The sequence below is a fragment of the Sapajus apella genome, unplaced genomic scaffold (assembly GCF_009761245.1).
Source record: "Sapajus apella isolate SASKATOON/1434 unplaced genomic scaffold, GSC_monkey_1.0 scaffold9, whole genome shotgun sequence".
NCBI lineage: Eukaryota > Metazoa > Chordata > Mammalia > Primates > Cebidae > Sapajus > Sapajus apella.
The window spans coordinates 29,946,442-29,962,244 of NW_022436949.1; the positions used below are offsets into that span (position 1 = coordinate 29,946,442).

The 15,803-nt window shown below is 33.5% G+C and overlaps 1 long non-coding RNA gene across 1 annotated transcript; it reads right to left on the reverse strand.

Moving 5' to 3' along the window:
- Positions 1 to 1,543: 1,543 nt before the first annotated feature.
- On the reverse strand, positions 1,544 to 15,485 carry LOC116551330. Its single transcript, XR_004268854.1, has 2 exons — positions 14,894 to 15,485; positions 1,544 to 2,740 (listed from the first exon to the last, which is right to left on the reverse strand). It is a non-coding gene; the product is annotated as an uncharacterized LOC116551330 (long non-coding RNA).
- Positions 15,486 to 15,803: the final 318 nt, after the last annotated feature.

The window sequence follows — 15,803 nt, forward strand, 5'->3', positions numbered from 1 at the left end:
TTCATAATTTTCATCTAAAATATTTTCATCAATCAAAATTCAGTCTTCAATGGAAAATGGAAAATTTAGGAAAGAGGAACAAGTAAATGAGATAAGAAATGTGGACAGCAAATTCAGTTAACATTACATTAATTAAACAAAAGTTTAATTAATTAAACATAAATTACATTAAATGTTTTAGAGAGGTGTTATTAAAAAAGAGAAAAGAGTCTCCAAAGCCTATTATTCTATATGCTATGACCATGTATATGCATTATTTAGCTCCCATTTATAAATGAGAACAAGTAATGAAATTAAAAATAAAATTAAAAAGAGAGATGAAAGTTGACTAATTCAGAACAGTGGTAGAAAGAAAATAGTGGTGAGAAAGTTGAAGCTACACAATTTGGGGAAAGCCTAAAGCTTCCAGTTACTAAGCAGTAAGAGGTATTACTAGAAAAGGGATTTGCATGGCAAAGATCCACTAAGATTTCTTAAAGAGAGCATATCAATCATTTGGTAAATATTACATTAGGAAACTTTTCTTCCCATCCATGCTAATTATTTCACTTTGCATGAGGATTAAAAAGAACCAGGCTTGAAAATTAAACTAGAAGAAAATTTTGGTATGTTTATTCACATGTAATTGACTAATAGCAATAGATCAGAAGTCTATTAAGCTTCGCAGAGAATAAAATTAACAAGGAAAATAAAAAAAGAAACAAAAACTTCATCTAAACGTACTGCAGTTCTAAAACCTTCCTAGGTACCTAAATCTTTGCAACTGAAGGAAACACCACTCTCCCACACAGGATATATTCCTCACTACCCAATTCAGAAGTAATCGTCAAGGATATTGTGACATGAAGATTGGAATCAAGTGCCTACGAAGAATGCCAGAGATCTTGAGCCTAATAAAAAAAATCCCCCCTTTCCTAGCACAGGAACTGAAAAGGAGTTTATTATTGCCAAGGACCAATATGTATGTATGACTACTATACGTCTCTTATTCTTCTATTTTAACATAGGCTATTTTTTTTAACCAAGATTACGTTGTCCTTAGTTTACCACTGCACGTTGTGGGAGCTGGGTAAGAGGCAGGTAATTTATTTTTAGTTTATAAGTTTCCAGATGATGTGATACCAAATTTGAACATAAATAGCAGGCTCAAACTGAGATATTGGACTTTGAAATATAAGAAGAACCTGGGATAGACATTGGTTTTCTTTTTTAAGGGAACAAGAGAATATAGTGTGTGAGTTTGAATAAGACTGCAAATGATTTTTTTATTGACCAGGAGGACAGACTGTGGAAGAAAAGACTGATTGTTCCTCTTTAAATTCATCTCCTCTCTACCCTGAATACATAGCTACATTATATCTCTCAGGATTCCTTGGAGTTAGGGGAGACCATGTTACAGTTTTGCTGCCAATGGAATTTTGGCAGAAGTGATAGGTACAGCTTCCAGGTCTTGCTGAAACATCTATGCAATAGTATCCAGTATCTTTCTCATTCCACCAATTGGATATGGATTTACAGAGTTTCTGTCAGCTGGGTCCTTGGCTTTTTTTTCAAATTTTTTGTAGCAACATCACTCTCCCTTCCCCTTATTGACCAGAAATAACCATATTGTACTTTGATATGAGTAAGAAATGACTTCAATTTTGTTAAGCTACTGAAATGCAGACAATGACTAGAAGTAGAGTAGCTAGCACAGCTTCTCTGTTAGGCTCCACTCATTTTAGTTCAATGCCCTCTTTTACCAGTATAAATGTAGCATTCTGGGAAAAAAAGTATTGATTTCTTGAATATTGTTCATTTTTATAATTTTCATCTAAAATATTTACTTAATCAAAATTCAGTCTTCAATGTGAATTTTTGTAACTAATGATGTTTCAGTGATAAGAAAATGTAAATGGAAAACTTATGAAGCAGGAACAGGTAAATGAGATAAGAAATGTGGACAACAAATTCTGGTTTTATTTAGGGTCCATGTGGTCATTAGTTATAGGTTATGGTAGCAACCGAGTAAATCTAGTCTTGTCAACAACTCATTTAAGAAGTTATCCTTACACTATACTGTATCTGAGGATGAAATGGTTAGATATGAAGGAATAACCATCTACATTGTACTTTCCTGACTGCCTTTTATAGGTGATGTGGTGCACACATTTCCTTAAGCGAACAGATGGAACAGATTAGGGTTAGGAATAGGACTCATTTCTCTCTAGGTGTATCCAGCTTTGTATATTTCTGGCAGGTGGATAGATATAGTAAGTGTTCAGTAGTGACAACATATTAGGCATTCTGCTTTATTTTTCAGTAAGCCTATCCTCCAGTGATTGTATGTTAGATTATCTTCAATATTTCTTTCACCAATATTTTGAAACTGGTTTGCTTTTGCAACTGGTGTCTCCATTGTGAAAGTTCCATTTAAGGGATTGAGTAGCTGGGAAAATAAATTTTGAGTCTAAAATTTTTTTCTTTACCTGTAATGCAAGCTCCTGGCCTTATTGAATTCTCTTTATTTGTGGTATGCTTTGTTATGTGTCTGAACTGTGATATAAAAATTAAGTCTTCTTATATTTGAAAACATGACTTTTCTTTTCTCCCCTATTCTCTCTTTTATTATTTTCTTGCTACCTGAGCAATATACAGGTTTTGCTGGGTGTCACCAATGCTCTTCCTCTGTAGGATATTGCTAATGATGCTGCAACAGATGTGTTGTAATTCTCACAGTAACACAAGAGAGCTGTGTGGTCTGGAGAGATGAAATGTACAGAAACAAGTTGGAATCCACGAGAAAGTAAGGAGAAGGTCACATCAACCAAATGTTACATTTCCTAAAAGGAACCAGTATTATATCCTTATGTGCTGCCTAATAGACTTAAGAGAAACATTAATTCAAATATTAATTCATATTCATCTTTTTTTCTCCAATGTGGTGACCCAGAGATAAAGAAACAATACTACATTTATTTTCTTTATCTTGGTAGTAAACTATTAACTCATTCATATGCTTTTAAGGTATTTATGAAATATATCACTTTTTTCATAGATCCATAGGCAATCAATTAAATTTTTCATTTTAAAGATTAAAAAATTGGCTAATTCATGTTTAATTATAAAGTGCATATGGAATATGTCACTATTTGTCATGGATCCATATGTAATAGGTTTTATTTTTAAATTTGGAAGATAAAAATATTAAGACTAGAAAAGTTGTTCGTCCCAAGATAACTGCCTGAATTAGAGGTAGACAGCGAATTGGAACTCAAGTCTTTTGCATTTGTGTTTACTAGTCTGTGAATCCAGAAAGCTTATTCAAAATCTATTTAGGGTGGGGTGTTGTGGCTCAACCAGCACTTTGGGAGGCCAAGGTGGGTGGATTACTTGAGGTTAGGAGTTTGAGACCTGCCTGGCCAACATGGTGAAACCCCATCTCTACTAAAAATACAAAAACTAGGCAGGTGTGGTGGCATGTGCCTGTGGTCTCAGCAACTTGGGAGGCTAAGGCAGGAGAATAGCTTGAATCCAGGAGACGGATCTTGCAGTGAGTCAAGATCACACCACTGCGCTACAGCCTGGGTGACAGAGCAAGACTGTGTCTCAAAAAAAAAAAAAAAATCTATTTAGGAAATGACTACAAAAAGCTCATTTCAAATGTGACATCTTTCTGTGGTATTTTTTTCTTCTTTCTAATATTAATGCAATCAAATGTAGCATAACAATAGTTGTCTTTTCTCTGTAAATAACAATATGCTGTCAGAATGAGTGTAGCATAAATCTCTATTCAAAGAGTATATGCCAACACAATGTCATTCATACAAGGAAAAAATTCTCTGGAGCATAGGTTGACATAGCAAAGAATAGATTGAAGTAAAAATTGCCTGAATGAAATAGCTTCAGGTGTTTGCAAGATGAAATATTTTTGGCTATTTTTATATTGTGTTTGTACATAAGTGTTTATTGTATTTTAAACATTTCTCTTTGCAATCAGTAACTGTGGCTGAATTATAATCAAGGCTTTGACATTCATTGACATGAATTGTTTAAAAGTGTAAATTTATACTCTTTTTTAGCCTAAGAAATTTAGGTATCCATTGTTTTATTTTGAACAAACTAAATTTAAGTGAAACAGCTCTGAATTGAAAGAACTAAGACACTGCTAACATTTTGCCTTTCCACATATTTACTTATCATAGATGAAGAAACACGTTTAAATTTAGAGAATCTTATACTAACAGCAATAAAATCTTATCTTCTCAGAGGCACAACCAATTCACCTTGTTAACTTTTTCTAAGACCAACAGTAAAATTCAATAAGGTTCTATTTTGTTTCCTATAAACAAAAAGCAAATAGGTCTTCAAATTTTATTCATAGATGTTGAGCGAACCATACAAAAAAAAATCCTGTAAATTCCATGTGGAATACGCAAAGCAGTTACATAAAATTTTAAAGGTAAATAACACTAAACCATAGTTCTTAGTTTATTTAGACTTCATATTTTCAAAGATTTAGTGGGAAGAACAGGAAAAACAGAAAAGTTACCATGAAGATAAAATGTTTAAATTTAGTGTGTGTGGAGGTAACCATGAGTCCTGTATTAGTCTCTTCTCCTGCTGCTAATAAGGACATACCTAAGACTGGGTAATTTATAAAGGAAAGAGGTTTAATTGACTCAGAGTTCAGCTTGGCTAGGGAAGACTCAGGAAACTTACAATTATGGCAGAAAGGGAAGCAAACATGTCCTCCTCCTCCTTCACATGGTGGCAGGAAGGAGAGGTGCCAAGGAAAGGGGGAAAAGCCCCTTATAAAACCATAAGATCTCATGAGTATTCACTCACTATCACAAGAACAGCACGGTTCATTAACTCCTACAACACATGGTGATTATAGAAACTACAATTCAAGATAAGATTTGGGTGGGAACACAGCCAAACCATATCAAGGTCTGTTGACATAGGTTGACGTACAGTATTCCTAAGAATTCTTTTCAGAAGTTATTCTGCATATTTATAAATAACATCTACATTCAGTGAGAAGACCATAATTACTCTGAAGTTTTAAGTTTCAGTGAAAAAACATGTAAGGGGATATTTTCCATGTGTACAATAGTGATGTTATGTTTTGTTTGTTATCATCTACGTAATACAAAAGGAGTAACATGTAAAGTTTATTTTTACCTTCTATTTCACTCTATTATAGTCCTTACGTAGATGGTTTCCAACAGTCCTCTAGGTCTTCCTTACAATGTGTCTTGTAAGGAAGACACCTTCAAGTCTTGCTCAATATTAATGGTGCAAAGAAATTGTTATGGAAAACAAATAGAAAAATCAACTTGGAAAATGAATTTTAAAATCATGAAGTGAGAAAGAGGGAAATGAATGAAGTATGCCTCCCTAGGATCATGCTACCATTTTGTTTAACTCTATCCATGTGGAATAAAGCCCACTTTCCAAATTCTCCATTGCTTTACTTGTAATTTTTTGTCTTCTGTGTTTTCTCCAAAGGATCAAAGCCAATGCATGTCTGCTTTCCTGCAAGATAAATTTGCCCTCACTTGTCTGGAAGGATTTGCATTTTAAAAAGTTGTGCCATGTAAGAATTATTGCATTTGGTTTGGGAGAATTGAAGATGAACTGGCTGGAAATCAGACGAACATTCCTTTAAAGTTTTCATCTTGTTGATGAAAACTATAGTCAAAATACAACACAATATGTAAAGCAGACATGTTCTTTATGAACTTTTTATATTTGATTAAATATAAGCCAAAACGAAAATTCAAGCAATGCAGCTAGATGAGTATTACATACATGGATTCTGAATCCAGTCCTTCATGGTTTAAATCTTCATTTTGCCACCTACTAGCTCTTTGCCCTGAAATAATTTCCATGATATATGTCAACCTCAGTTTCCTCACATGCAAAATGAAAATAATATGTCTACAGTACAAACTGAATATAGAAAATCATAAGCACTGTTTAGATGTAAGCTGTGTGTTTTCAAAATAATGTCCTGCATAGTATGTTAATGGTAAATTATGCAAAACATATTAAAGTATATTTATGAAGCAAAAGAAGCATTTTAATTAGTTATATTTAAGACCTGTTTCAGTGTGGACCTATGTGATATGTAATATACTGCATGTTCTATTCAAATCGAGATGTAAAATTATTAAATGGATGCTACTGTCCAACATTTAAAAATCATATATTTTTATATTATATAATAATTTTGTCTTAGTTTTCCGAACTCGAATGATCATCATCTCCACTCAGGTGAAACAGTTTGAGTTTTCAGGACCCGCATTCCCAGAAATCACAAAACTTTATCAAATGGCAACTTTTTCTTCTTTCTTAATTAGAAATACTCCCCCCTTGTCTATGAATAGCTTCTTACCTTCCTGTGCATGTCAGTTTAAAAATCTCTTCAAAAAGACCTTTTTATGACCTTAGCTTAGGAACTATCATCCTTTGGTTTTGTTTAAAAGGCTTGTAAAAAACTGATATTATCATATACATTCCACTGCACATTTGTTTTTTATGTTTACCACCATGAACATATTGTAATTTTGATCTTCATCCTTATCTTCCCGGGGGCTAGCATAATGCCAGGGACAAAGTAAATGCTCAACAAATATTTGTTGAATGAATGAATACTGTCAGCTAGTTTTGATTGCTATTCTTACAGTGCAATATTTTGTTTTGGTTGTTTGTTTCTATTAGATTTCATCCAGAAAAGTATTTTATCTTATATTCAGCATTTTTATCTAAACCTGGACTGCTATTTCTCTCTTTGGTATTTTTGGGGTTGTTGTTTTGTTTTTCTCCACTGAACTTAGGTTTGGTGCTGCTGATCTAAGTTAATTGACGTTTTTACTTCCAAGTGACCTAGAAATCAAAATAATTTACATGTGCCAGAGAAAAGCCCTTTTTTAATCCAGAAAAATGAAAGTTAGATACAAAAACAGAATGCTCACTTGATGGAAAAATTAGAAAATAGCTCTTTTTTAAAGTATAACATTATCTTCATTCTTATGACAGCTTTCATTAATTTAAAAAAACTCTGCCAATGGCTGCCACTTTTTATTGAACTGCTGCCTATTATAACTCAATGTTTAATTATATACATTTTACCAAGTGAAGGTTAAATAGTGAATCTATAACTGTACATGGGTTCTATGCCAAAACCACAACAACAGTAATGATCTGTTCTCTTGTTTCTACAGTTTTCTAAGTATTTCATTAGGGAAAAAGTCTTTCAATGTGCTTCTGTGGCTTTCCTTCTATTGCTTATTTTTTTAACTATTTACTTAACTAGATGCAATGCACATATCTAATTATTTACTTAACTAGATGCAATATGCATACCTAATTATTATCGTGAAGGGCAAGGTCAATCCAAGGTCGTGTTCATTCTCTTCTTGTGTATCTATTTATATGCTACCTTTTCAACCATCCATGCTAATACACAGGAGCAGTGATGCAGAGACATTATGTATTAATTTGCTAGGGATGTCATAACAACGTACCACAAGCTGGATAGATTGAACAACAAAATATCATCTCACAGTTCTGGAGGCTAGATCAAGGAGCCTTCAGGCTTACTTGCTTCTGAGAAATATGAGGGAGAACCTGTTATATGCCTGTCTCGGCTTCTGTTAATTGGTTAGAAATCTTTGACATTCCTGGGCTTGTAGACACATCATCCCATCTCTTCTTTCATGTTATTATGGCATTCTCTTTGCGTACATGTTTGTCTCTTCGAATTTCTCATTTTCACAAAGCCATCAGTCATATTGGATTAACGGCTTGCCCTACTCCAATAAAACCTCATCTTATTACATCTATAACAACCCTATTTCCAAATAAATTCATATTTTACAATATTGGAGGTTAGAAATTTATCATATGAATTCTTTGGTAAAACAATTTAACCCATAGAATATTGTGCAATTTTATAACTGATATATAAACATAAGACACTCAGATTGACTTTATCTGATAAAAGGATGCTCTTTAAAGAATGCAAAAATGCACAACAATCATCAGTCGTTTGACCAGACTGATCAAAAAGCAGTCAGTTTTTGGCTAAAATAGTTTGCTCTCTTCAAATAAATAAAAACCTTAACATTGCTTACTTACCTTTTGGACACAGTCTTTCTAGGTTATACATTTGTTTATGGATTGAAATATATCTATGACACATGGACTTATATTTCCCACTCCTTTTTCCTACTCTGTAGCTGTAAGGAAGGAAAATGCCAGAAGCTTTATGTTGTTGGTATATTTGTACTATGAAATCATTCTTTAAATTTTCATAATTAATATTTCTTATTTATAATCCTCTTACACTCTTTTGTTTCAGTTTTTAACTTCTGCTCCTCCAGTTTTAACTTTATTTTCCCTCTGTTTTCTTTTCTTTCCAATGGCAAGTACTGCTATGTAAATGCAATTAGCAAATAGTAAATCTACACAACTCAAAAGGTAAGAAACTCCTAAAACCTAACTCTAATATACCTATTATACACACCCACACACAAAATAAAATTTTTAATTAAAAAAAACCTAACGATGATATATTACTCTTAAGTAACTATTAAAAGTAGCTGGCCTTAAAAAAAAACTCATAAACAAGACTGATATTCATTTACCTTAATCATATTCAAAAGAGTCAAGAAGATGGCTGGCCTTGACATGTGAAAATCATTGATTTCAGTAAGCTAGAAAAAGTCTCCTTTTAAAATTATGAATTCTTTATTCAAATAAAGAACTAAAGTTATCTGATTTCAATACTAAGGAAAATATCTGTGTAATTTACTGAAAATGAAAAAAAATAGTGATGAAATCATTCATGCACTTAGAAACCAGATAATGACTAAAAAGTTAGAGATATATGAAATATGCTATATTTCTAGAAATGGGTCCTAATCTCTTGCTTGAAAACAATATACATTCAGTTACACTATGATTTTTTTTTTTTAACCTGTGTTGAATATAACCCATCAAGTTAATCAACTGGCAATGCTTTGTGATATGGTTTGGCTCCATGTCCTCACCCAAATCTCATCTCGAATTGTAGTCCTCATATTCCCCATGTGTCTCTAGAGGAGCCCAGTGGGAGGTGGTTGGATCATGGGGCCTTTTACAACCCATGCTATTCTCGTGATAGTGATGAGTTCTCATTAGATCTGGTGGTTTTCCAAGGTGCTCTTCCTCCTTCGCTCCTCACTCTTCTTTCTCCTGCTGCCATGTGAAGAAGGTCCTTTCTTCCCCTTCCCCTTCCGCCATGACTGTAAGTTTCCTAAAGCCTTCCCAGCCATGTGGAACTGTGAGTCAATTAAACCACTTTCCTTTATAAATTGCCCAGTCTCAGGTAATATCTTAACAGCAGCGTGAAAACAGGCTAATACACTTTGGTAAAGATTGGTAAAATGAGAATCTGCACTTCGATTAATATATCTGTTAACCAATTTTTTTCTTTTGGAACACCATATAGTTAATACATAACAATCAATATTCTTTAGGCTAACAGTGGTAGGTCATATGGTAGTTTAAAGTCTCCAATCTTTTTATAGTTTAAGCACTATTTTATAAGAGCACCTAATGAAGTCAACAATCATCAGATAGAGAACTGAAATGTCAGCATGGACTAATTCTGAAAAATTGCTCATTATTCACTGTCAAAACTACCTTATGAACTTTTAATAGAAAAGCCCCCAAAATTTGAGAATAAAATAATTAGAACAGATGAGACTGGTCTAAGTGATGGGGCGATATATTTCAATTCTATGCCTTTATGATTTTATAAAATAATGCATATGAATTTCAAAATAATCTATAATAAAGTCTATGGCTTTTAGAATTTTTTTTATTATCTATGCTTATTTATGTCACAAATTTATAGACCAAGATGAGTCAGTCTTTTTTGTTCTCAGAACCAAAGGTAAAATGAACTGTAAATATTGAAACCTTTATAGAAGACAGGTGTTATTTATTAAATATGCTTATTTTTCAAATTTTCTGCTCCTGTTCAACTCTGTATAACCTTTCACTTACCCCTGCTGATTCTCTGATGTTCCAGGGGTCACACCTGTTCTTAAGGAAGTGTGGGAGGGAGTGGGCTGGGAATTTGAGAGAAACACCTGGGTGAACTTTGCTGTAAGGGATCTTTATATATTGCTCAGTCTTTTCACCTTCTGCCCCATTGCCTTCTCTGTTGACAACAGCAGTATGCCTTGCTGCCTCATGGGTGAGAATTCTTCCTTACAGGCAAAGTAACAGCGAACAGCTCTACTCTAAGAATACTGAGCAGTTTTTGCTTTCAATAAAAAGCTCAACACTAAGAATATAAACATAAGGAAGGGATTTTTGTTATAAAATGATACATAAACATTGAAACATAAAGTATGCATTTTTAAGAAAAGGAATATCTAGGATTTATTCTTAGCATGCGAAGTAGTATAATCTTCAGCAAGTTATTTAAGATATTGGAACTCATTATCTTTATACATAAAATACTGTTCAACTAGATGATGTATAATATATCCACTTCCTCTAGTCTGTTTCTAACTGTATGGCATTTCAAGATGTAGGGGCAGTTATTCGCTTCCAAGTGTTCATTCTTCATCCCACTTTCCCCAAAACACAACTCTAAGGCTTTACAATTAAAACTCTACTGCCTTTGATATTGAAGCCATTGGATAAATATGGTATAACATTGCTACAGAATTGAAGGCGAGAAGTTGATTTCAAAAAAATAAGTAGGGGTGAATTGATTACGCTTAAGTAAACAAATGCTAAGGAGCCACAATACTGCTTGAATGATGGTACCTGCTTCAACACTTTCACTCTTCTCTGGTAATCTGCCTGACAGTATGTCAGTTAGATATGCATTAGAGTTACCAAAACTTTTCATTTAAATACATCCCTTAAAAATGATTTTAATACTAAAGTGGAGAGAGTGTTTAATGTAACTGTTTTCTTGACCTTATGAAATGGATGAAATAAAGGATCTGAACAGTGGTTTTACCACCAACTAACCATCTGTCCAGTGTGTATAATGTGCCAGTTTTTACTAAGCTGTGTGTATCATCTCACTAAAAACTCACAAAGATCATATGGAGTAGAAATAATTATCCCTGTTTTACAAAGGGTCAGATGGTTAAGCCAAAGATCATCATGTTTATATAGTTAATCTGTGGCCCTAAGAACTAATTAAAAAAAAAAGAAATGAGATTCAAGTAAAAGTTTAACTCTAAATCTTATGTTTTGGCTGTTATTAAATGTTAGTATATTCAGATAGCAAGGGTTTGCAATACTGAAGGAAGTTTGAACAGTGTCACATTAATTTAATATATTTTTTTCTTGAATTCTTGAATTTTAGCTTAAGATTACATAAGCATAGTTTCTACATCATTAAAAATCTTTCTAAATATTATTTGATTTATGCCTGTATTCGTTTTCTGTTGCTGCTGTAACAAATGGTCACAAACTTAGTGGCTTAAAACAATACAACTTTATTATCTTACAGTTTTGAGAGTCAGAAGTTCCTGTTGCTGAGATAAAATGAAGATGTTGGCAGGGCTGAATTTATTTCTGGAGGCTCTGGGGAGATTGTTTCCTTGCCTATTCCATCTTCTAGAAATGACCTCCATTCCTTGCCTCATTATCATTTCCCCCATCTTGAAATCTAGCAGCTGTGGGTTAAGTCCTTCTCATATTGCATTACCCTGACCTACACTGTTGTCTCCATCTTCCACTGTTTTTTTTTTTTTTTTTGAGATGGAGTTTCAATCTTGTTGCCCAGGCTGGACTGGAGTGCAATGGCTCAATCTTAGCTCACTGCAACCTCAGCCTCCGGGGTTAAAGCGATTCTCCTCCCTCAGCCTCCAGATAGCTGGGATTACAGACATGCAGTACCACCCCCCCGGCTAATTTTGTATTTTTAGTAGAGACAGGGTTTCTCCATTTTGGTCAGGCTGGTCTTGAACTCCCAACCTCAGGTGATCCACCTGCCTCAGTCTCCCAAAGTGCTGGGGTTATAGGCATGAACCACAGTGACCAGCCTCCATCTTTCACTTTTAAAAACTCTTGTGAATACATGGAGGTCACCTGGAGAAAATAATTCAATTTTAGCATCAGATGATTAATGGCCTTAATTCTGTCACAACTTTAATCCTGCTTTGTCATGAAAGCTAATATAGTCATAGGTTCTGGTGACTAGGACATGAGCATGTTTGGAGAGTGGAGCATTATGCTTCCTTCCACAATGGCTGAAATGATATTTTCAAACTCTATCCTAATGTTTTATACGCCATTATCCCATCTCTGAATAAATTTTATTAATGTTGAGATTGTTTCCTTATGATATATAATACCTGAAGGTAGATAAAATTTCAAACACATGTGCATACATTATGTATTACTTACCTGATACAAATTTCCAGTTTCTTGAAATCATAATTGTATCTTATAGGTTAGTCTTCAGAATATGTTGTAATTTTTAATTTTAAGGTGGTATTTTTTTAAGATCTCTGTACATTTGTGAATATATTTATGTTGATTTGTTACCTGAGAGGTTAAAATACTAAGTGCATAATTTATAGTTATAATTATTCCCCACTGAAGATTTGTAAGAATACCATATTTTCCCTGTCATCCAGCATTTCATAGGTGAAATCTTGGGCTAGAAGAGTGGTGAACATACATTCTCTGTTGCAGGATTAGATAATTTACAAAAAAAAAAAAAAAAAACTAGTGTGATAGGCAGAATTGCCTCTAACCAAATCAATACCCTAATTCCTGTAATGTGTGAACATACTATGTTACGTGGAAAAAGGAAGTTGACAGATGCAATTAAGGTTACAGACCTGATGAGTTAGAAAGTGTTCTGGACTATTAAATTGGGCCTAGTCTAATCACATGAACTATTAGAAGCAAATAAATTTCTCCAAGTGAAAGATGTGGCAGAAGAAGAAACACAATCCAACTCCTAGCTGAGAGCTAGCAAGGAAATGGCCACTGCAGTCCTATAGCCACAAAGAACTGAATTTAGCCAACAACCTGGATAAGCTTGAGGTAGATTTCTTCTCCAGAGCCTCCCGTAAGGTACACATCCCTTCCAAACTTTTGATATCATCTTTGTGAAAACCTAAGCAGAGGGCTCAGATAAACCCACTGTGACTTCTGACAGACGAAACTATTAGATAATAAATGTACATTGTTTAAACCAAGTATGTAGTGATTTGTTTAGGCAGCAATGGAAACCTAATATAGTTTCTTAAATTGCAGTCAATTAGCAATAAATGAGTAAATGTATTTTGAAATAGTTCAAATTTCATTCCATCAGTCAAATTATCAAAGATAAAAAAAAATTAATATCATGGAGGTTTAACCAGGGTGCTTGTATAAACCATTCATGAAAATATTAATTTGTTGTGACTCTTAGAAGAACAATTTGACATTATGTGTGAAAATTAAAATTCTCATGCCACTTGGTTTAATACAAATATAACCACACCCAAGCAGACATGAAAAAGGATGTATGTTAATTTTAGAACTGTTCATATGAGAATAGCTGACATTGCATCAAAACTGTTTAACTCAGTACGGAACAGTAATGCAATAGAATGCCAGGAAGCAATTTTCACAATCAGACGGATCTCTACCTGTTGTCATAAAACAATCCCCCATTTTTTAAGTAAAAATAAGGTGCTGAAGAGTGCTTTGTTATTGTCACATTTGCATATGGATCTGTAAAATATATCATACTGCACAGAATCTTTCTAGATGATTATCTTAAAACTGGTCAAACTAAACATTTACAGATGACATGAGACCTGGGAGTCTTGGCTGAGGAGATAACATTTTACTGTAATTATTTGTTTATATTGTTTGAATTTTCCCATGTGCCTATACCTCCTTCTATAAAGTGAGAATAATTAATAGAAATCCTTTGAGAATTTTCTAGGTATGGAAAATTTCTTGTTGTTATTATCTGGATTACGGTAGTGAAAAAAATTATTGACTCGGTTTATTTTGCTTTAGTCTCCCAAAGTATTATATTTTTATGCGTGTCTCTTTGCTTCTTGCTTTTGTTCTTTAATTTTTTGTGTCTTACTCAGGAATATCTATAACTTTAAACCTGGATCCCCATCACTGACATTGACACAAATTCATATAATGCTTTCCACATGGTTTACATAGTTTTAACACATACATGACCAGTATGGGGCAGTGGACAGGACATACTGATATGTATACTGATATGTAAAGTGGAGGATGAGATATTCATGATAATGAAACATTACATCTATCTGTAATATGATTTTAATTCCAGTGGAATGAATTCAGTTGAAACATGACATTTACTATTAGACTAAATGGGATAGGCATTACAATGTAAAATGTTAACTGTTTCTTGGTAGCAAAATATGGGGGAAGCTGAGTTTATCTCTGTTTCCTATATTTTCCATAATTAACTTGTAATACATTGTCATTAGAGAAAAAATTACTTTAAATAGCTTATACACAATCAGGAAATGACAGTTCAATAATCTCTCTCCACCATTGTTAACTTAGGTACAGATAACAGAGTCTACAACAGGGCTTTATCTATTTAGAGATGAATAACCTGGATGGACCACTGATGGTGTTTTCCATTATGGTTTTGTAGTACTACTTTTTAATGTTGTATGCATTTTGCTTTCCAATTGTCTTCACAGGCATGTTAGTTAAAAGCTGATAGATGCTTATTAGTTGTTACTAACCACCCTCTACTCTGAAATGTGTCCTGATTCAAAACAGAAAATTCATTTATGTTTTTGAATTGTGTACAATATATGGCTCATTCAAATTAAGTATATCCTGTTATAAATGAGAATTAAATATGGGATAATGCTCATCTTACCTGAACTGCCTACTTTTGGTTCCAGAATCAAGGCAGCTGTAGTGGTAGTCAGGCGAAGTCCATGCAGACATATTTCTATTCTGCAATAATAACTCAGAGATTTATTAACTTTATATTTTGTGAACAAAATAAAAATATTAGTTTTAAACCATAAACTCCCAACAAGGAATGAAATATATGTATTTATTTATCTGATATGTTATTGAGCATGAAAACTAAATTTTTGATGAGAATTGCCATTAACATTCAGTTATAAATTACCAACACAAATGAAAGGCATTTGGCCGAGATATTTTTTGTTATTGTTCTGGTTAATTCACATTTCTCTTCTTGCTTTGTTTCTGTTCTGTTGATCTTGTGTTCATCCACAACACTAATGAGATTTGGGATATCACATTCCTATGTGAGTATTCTTATTATTCTTTTATCAAAATGTAGATTTCTATATCTACATTGCTTAAGATTCACTTTGGGTTTACATCTTCAGAAATTATTCTCTTAGGAGAATAAACTTCTCTCTAATATGTGCTGCAAAGTCATCGCCTCTAGTTACTCATTAGTAGAAAAAAATTCCTTATTCACATTGCCTTGAAGTTGCAAAAAATTCCTTATTCACATTGTCTTGAAGTTGCCTGCCTATCTCTGAATTTTCTCTATCAGCTGGATCCATGCACTACATGTATTTTGGTGCTAGTAACTGCCTTGCAAACTCATCTCCTTTTAAAGAAATAGCAACTTTGTTGAAAGTTCGTTCTATCTTTTTGTTTAAATGTTTCCATTTTCACTATTCTTTGGAAACTACCAGTCTTACTGATTAAATGCTGCAGCTAACGTGTCCATTATCAGGGCTACAATATGGTGCTGTTCCAACTGTGCACTCTGTGACACAAAGGGGAACCATTCGCGAAAC